Source organism: Triticum dicoccoides, chromosome 7A (assembly GCF_002162155.2).
Source record: "Triticum dicoccoides isolate Atlit2015 ecotype Zavitan chromosome 7A, WEW_v2.0, whole genome shotgun sequence".
NCBI lineage: Eukaryota > Viridiplantae > Streptophyta > Magnoliopsida > Poales > Poaceae > Triticum > Triticum dicoccoides.
Window position 1 is genome coordinate 624,328,575 of NC_041392.1, and position 6,333 is coordinate 624,334,907.

The window sequence follows — 6,333 nt, forward strand, 5'->3', positions numbered from 1 at the left end:
ACCTCTATCTTTAAACATGTGGACATATTTTTCGATTTCGGCTTTCGCTTGAGGACAAGTGAGGTCTAAGCTTGGGGGAGTTGATACATCCATTTTGCATCATGCTTTTATATCGATATTTATTGCATTATGGGCTGTTATTACACATTATGTCACAATGCTTATGCCTATTCTCGCTTATTTTACAAGGTTTACATAAAGAGGGAGAATGCCGGCAGCTGGGATTCTAGGGTGGAAAAGGAGAAAATATTAGAGACCTATTCTGCACAGCTCCAAAAGTCCTGAAACTTCACGGAAGTCATTTTTAGAATATATAAAAACTACTGAGCGCAAGAAGTTCCGGAGGGGGCCACATCCTGCCCACGAGGGTGGGGGGCGCGCCCTACCCCCCTGGGTGCGCCCCTGCCTCGTGGGCCCCCTGGTGGCCCTCCAATGACCATCTTCTGCTATATGGATTCTTTCGATGAGGAAAAAATCATAAGCCAACTTTCGGGATGAGACTCCGCCGCCACGAGGCGGAACCTTGGCGGAATCAATCTAGGGCTCTAGCAGAGCTGTTCTGCCGGGGAAACTTCCCTCCGGTAGGGGGAAATCATCGCCATCGTTATCACCAACGATCCTCTCATCAGGAGGGGGTCAATCTCCATCAACATCTTCACTAGCACCATCTCTTCTCAAACCCTAGTTCATCTCTTGTATCCAATTCTTGTCTCTAAGTCCGGGATTGGTACCTGTAGGTTGCTAGTAGTGTTGATTACTCCTTGTAGTTGATGCTAGTTGGTTTATTTGGTGGAAGATCATATGTTCAGATCGTATATGCATATTAATGCTCCTCTGATTATGAACATGAATATGCTTTGTGAGTAGTTACGTTTGTTCCTGAGGACATGGGAGAAGTCTTGCTATTAGTAGTCATGTGAATTTGGTATTCTTCGATACTTTGATGAGATGTATGTTGTCTCTCCTCTAGTGGTGTTATGTGAACATCGACTACATGACACTTCACCATTATTTGGGCCTAGAGGAAGGCATTGGGAAGTAATAAGTAGATGATGGGTTGCTAGAGTGACAGAAGCTTAAACCCTAGTTTATGCGTTGCTTCGTAAGGGGCTGATTTGGATTCATATGTTTCATGCTATGGTTAGGTCTACCTTAATACTTTTGTTGTAGTTGCGGATGCTTGAAATTTTAACATATAAAGTTGCTAGCCAACTTGGCTCCACAAAGCTCCCTCGATTTGGTCCACTTCTGGATGTGGGATCGTCCATCAGACGCATTTGGGCCGTCAGATCTTCACTTCGTGGTCAAATCCAATTTTCACCCATGATCATTTTCATTGGCATATGACTGGTGGGCTCATCTCGTGCACTCATTGGTTGGGTGTGCCTTTCCCATGTCCCCGAGGGATTCGCCAGTCCCCTCCGCCCGCACCCCACGCTCGACCTCGAGAACAAGCAAAAAGGTCAAACCCTAGCCGCCAAACCTTCTCGCCCGATCCCCGCGCCCCCTTCGCCTTGTCTCCTCCCCGTTCCATCCTCTCCCACACCGCCGCACCCTCTCCTCACACGCCTCAGCGCCTTGACGCCCTCACCTCCTCCCCGTGCCGTCGGCCCCCTTCCTTCTCCCCGCGTTAGAGCAGAGATGCGCCTCAGTAGGGGTAGAACACCGGGGCTCTCCGTAACCTCTCCTCTCCTTCCTCTCTCTCACATCCTTCCCCTAATTTCTTTGCTTTCTCGATCTGCAGTAGTAGCAGTAGCGTCTCCATGGGCGCGGCGGCGTGACGGCTCCCGGGCACAGATCCCCTCCTCCGCGTCCATCCTCCACCTCTCCGTTCGCCCAGTTGTAACGGTGAGCTCTCCCTTTCCCCGACTAAGCTCCTCTCTCACATCAGATCGGATCGTACCCCTGATTTCTTTTTCTGTTGTCCGTAGCAGTAGCAGGCGACCTGCAGCAGCTCCTTGCTACCTTCCATGGACGAGCTCGACGGAGACGTCGTCCAGCTCGACCACGGCCATGACTACCCCACGCACAAGGTCCCTTCCTACTCCCCCACCTTCTTCCATGGATCAAGATGCTACATACACTACTGCTGCTGTTTTTCAAATGAATGAACGAAACTTCCTTCCTTATTTCTAGAGGAAGGTTGATTCATTTGTCAAATTCATTCCACCGAAGCCATCTGCTCCGTCCACCAACCCACCCAGAAAGGTAGTTACAGTGAATTGATGTTCGCACCGAGGCCGGAGGCGAGAGGCGAGGGCACGGAGGTCGGTGTAAAGTGCTCAGCAGAGAAGAGGAAGGCGGCGGCGCTGGGCGGTGGCTGCGGTTTACACGAGAGCGAGGTGACCCGCCCAGAAAGGTAGTTACAGTGAATTGATGTTCATATGAACTTCAATGCTGTGAACTTTTTATTAGATCTAAGTTGCAATCCTCAATTTTTTTAGGTTTGAGTAGCAATGCTCCTGCTTTACTAGCTATGACATTTCCCATGCTTTTTCTTCTAATATTGTATAGTGTCCATGCTTGTGGGTTCAACTTGACGAGCTTTTTTCACCTTCCATCCTATTTTAAGCTCTGTTGATGGATGATTTATGCCATGTTTATGGAGGGGGAGGACGCCAACTACTAGGAGAAGGATCAGTTTAGCAAGTACAGGATGTAATTCTCTTATGATTATGGGTAGATGCCTCCTTTATTTAGTTACCAGAGTTGTTCACTATTGAATATGCAAATTCAGCATCCTTTATATAATGGGATCTTATGAACTCTTTTTGAAGATTGCTGAGAAGCGCAACCTTTTGATCTTCGAGAACCGCAAGTTTGCCGACATTGAAAATACATTCATTATGCAAGACGAATGGTGAGAACTGTGTTATTCCCTATCCTTCCATTCTATTTGCATATTCGCGTAGTATGCTTAGTTTTTTTCCTTTCAAGATGAATATTCTACACATGAGAGCAATATACTTGGTATTATTGATGCTCATATAATTCCTGGACCTGGAATTGTTGATGGCTTGAGGCTTAAAGTATGTTATGTGTTGCATACCTAATAAGTATTAGCAAGCTAATGTTGCAGCTTGACAGATGCTGTGATAACTTCTCCTTTTTCTGTTTGTTAATATCCACTTTGAACTGAGCAGCCATGATCCGGAGTTCCTCTATGTAGCTATGAGATGCATGCAGTTCGTTATTGTGTATCGTGTGCTAAAACATTGATTATTTGACAATGAACACATGGCAATGCCTTAAATATTCAACTTGCCTAGCTCAGTATTTTAACCAATAGAGAAGTTTTTTTGTTGCTTTCCCTTTTGTTAGATATTTTGCTTTCTGTATGTTGAGGGGAGATGGATATGGCCTCGGGACTAAACGCACAGACCACATGAAGTGATCTGATGGTAGGTAAAGTATTTTTATTGGCAATGCTAATGTCTGGACCAGCTCAATGGTTTTATCTCTATGATGTTCAGTTTAGCATATCACATATACAAATGCATATATACAAATTGTGGTAGGCAACTCACTATTTAGACGAGGCGACTATTCTCTTGATAAGGAGAGTCCCACCATACTCATGTGAGAGTTAGGCGTGGTAGTGGGTAGTGTTTTCTCATCATCCATTATGTGTTTCTTTTGTCTAGCTTGAAGTTGCGTAGTTAGATAATGATTCACAAATAGTCTTGTTTTTAGTCTCAGTACTTCAGGTTTAGTTTCCAATAAGTACTTTTTGACTCATGTGGTTTTCAGTCTTTTGACTATATGTGGTTTTCAATCTTTTCATCTCTCGGTTTACTTTCATTCTTAATTTATACGCCTTACTATTCTCAATCTTGTCATTTTTATAGAGGGTGGCAAACTTTTCATAATTATCAGTTGTAATTTTCTAGTGTCTGCTCTCTCTTTCTTCAATATGCACTTCTATCTTTTTTCTGTTTTCATTCGTTCTTTCTTTATCTTCAGTCCCTCAGTCTATCTTGGAGGTAGGAGATCATTGTATAAGTCCTGTCACTATTTTCTATTTTATCCTAATTACTTCAGCCATTGTTTGTATCTCTCTTCCCTGTGACGCGAGGAGATTTTTTGGGAGCTGCTTTATTTATTCCATTAATTTTGTTCTCGATTTTTCTGGAGTCCTTTGCTTCACTCTTTTGCCCCTGATGGAAACAAGTCTACCTTTTTTCAATTGCTTCATTTTTATGTTGCCTTGTGATTTTTTCTTTGAGTCTTCTTGATCATTCACATTTGATGTCTAGATAATTAACCTCTACTCCTATAACCTTTTCAGTCCTTGTTTAGTCATTATTTCCCCCTCTTTTTTCTGTGTGTATATTCATAATGTTCATGCTTAGCTTCAGAAGTGAATACTAAGTTCTCCATTCACTAGATTTTATTGTTTCATGAACAACGTCTGGTTTTAACCTTAGGTTCAGTTACATGCATTCTGTTGCACACACTGTTTTTCGATTTATGTCGCTCTATAGGATGCATTTATTTTCCTCAGTTGTTTTCTTTTTGTTCTTGTGCTATTTTTCGTAACTGGGACCATAACACTCACACTTTTTTGCATGTAGTCTATGTTCATCTAGAAAAACCAAAGGAAGTAGCTTGTCATTTGGATATCCCAAGCATGGACTGACGAGACTATGGTTTGGCAAGCAGTGGTCCACTAGGACTGAGTAACGAACAAGCACATGAATGGCCGCATCTTGTTCAAGCATGGATGGAAGAAATTTCTCCTGAAAACAGGACTTGAGGTTGGTATGGATGTACTTACATTCAAGATGACCTGTAACAACATGAAATTTGGCCTCCATGACCTCTGAGAGGTTCATAGTGTTGGGGAACGTAGTAATTTCAAAATTTTCCTACGCACACGCAAGATCATGGTGATGCATAGCAACGAGAGGGGAGAGTGTTGTCTACGTACCCTCGTAGACCGGAAGCGGAAGCATTAGCACAACGCGGTTGATGTAGTCGTACGTCTTCACGGCCCGACCGATCAAGCACCGAAACTACGACACCTCCGAGTTCTAGCACATTCAGCTCGATGACGATCCCCGGACTCCGATCCAGCAAAGTGTCGGGGATGAGTTCCGTCAGCACGACGGCGTGGTGACAATCTTGATGTTCTACCGTCGCAGGGCTTTGCCTAAGCACCGCTACAATATTATCGAGGATTATGATGGAGGGGGGCACCGCACACGGCTAAGAGATCAATGATCAATTGTTGTGTCTTTGGGGTGCCCCCTGCACCCGTATATAAAGGAGCAAGGGAGGAGGAGGCCGGCCCTAGGAGGGGCGCGCCAAGTGTGGAGTCCTACTAGGACTCCCTAGTCCTAGTAGGATTCCACCTCCCATATGGAATAGGAAAAGAGGAAGGGAAAAGGAGAAGGAAGGAAGGGGGCGCCCCCCTTCCCTAGTCCAATTCGGACCAGACCAAGGGGAGGGGTGCGGACACCCTTGAGGCCCTTTTCCTTCTTTCCCGTATGGCCCAATAAGGCCCAATACGTATTCCCGTAACTCTCTGGTTCTCCGAAAAATACCCGAATCACTCGGAACCTTTCTGATGTCCGAATATTGTTGTCCAATATATCGATCTTTACGTCTCGACCATTTCGAGACTCCTCGTCATGTCCCCGATCTCATCAGGGACTCCGAACTCCTTCGGTACATCAAAACTCATAAACTCATAATATAACTGTCATCGAAACCTTAAGCGTGCGGACCCTATGAGTTCGAGAACAATGTAGACATGACCGAGACACGTCTCCGGTCAATAACCAACAGAGGAACCTGGATGCTCATATTGGCTCCCACATATTCTACGAAGATCTTTATCGGTCAGACCGCATAACAACATACGTTGTTCCCTTTGTCATCGGTATGTTACTTGCCCGAGATTCGATTGTCGGTATCTCAATACCTAGTTCAATCTCGTTACCGGCAAGTATCTTTACTCGTTCCGTAATACATCATCCTGCAACTAACTCATTAGTTGCAATGCTTGCAAGGCTTAAGTGATGTGCATTACCGAGAGGGCCCAGAGATACCTCTCCGACAATCGGAGTGACAAATCCTAATCTCGAAATACGCCAACCCAACAAGTACCTTCGGAGACACCTGTAGAGCACCTTTATAATCACCCAGTTACGTTGTGACGTTTGGTGGCACACAAAGTGTTCCTCTGGTAAACGGGAGTTGCATAATCTCATAGTCATAGGAACATGTATAAGTCATGAAGAAAGCAATAGCAACAAACTAAACGATCAAGTGCTATGCTAACAGAATGGGTCAAGTCAATCACATCATTCTCCTAATGATTTGATCCCG

General features: G+C 44.7%; 1 long non-coding RNA gene across 1 annotated transcript; it reads left to right on the plus strand.

Annotated features, from left to right (window-relative positions):
* The first annotated feature begins 2,306 nt into the window (after positions 1 to 2,306).
* On the plus strand, positions 2,307 to 2,857 carry LOC119330669. Its single transcript, XR_005160205.1, has 3 exons — positions 2,307 to 2,359; positions 2,573 to 2,679; positions 2,778 to 2,857. It is a non-coding gene; the product is annotated as an uncharacterized LOC119330669 (long non-coding RNA).
* The last annotated feature ends 3,476 nt before the right edge of the window (positions 2,858 to 6,333 follow it).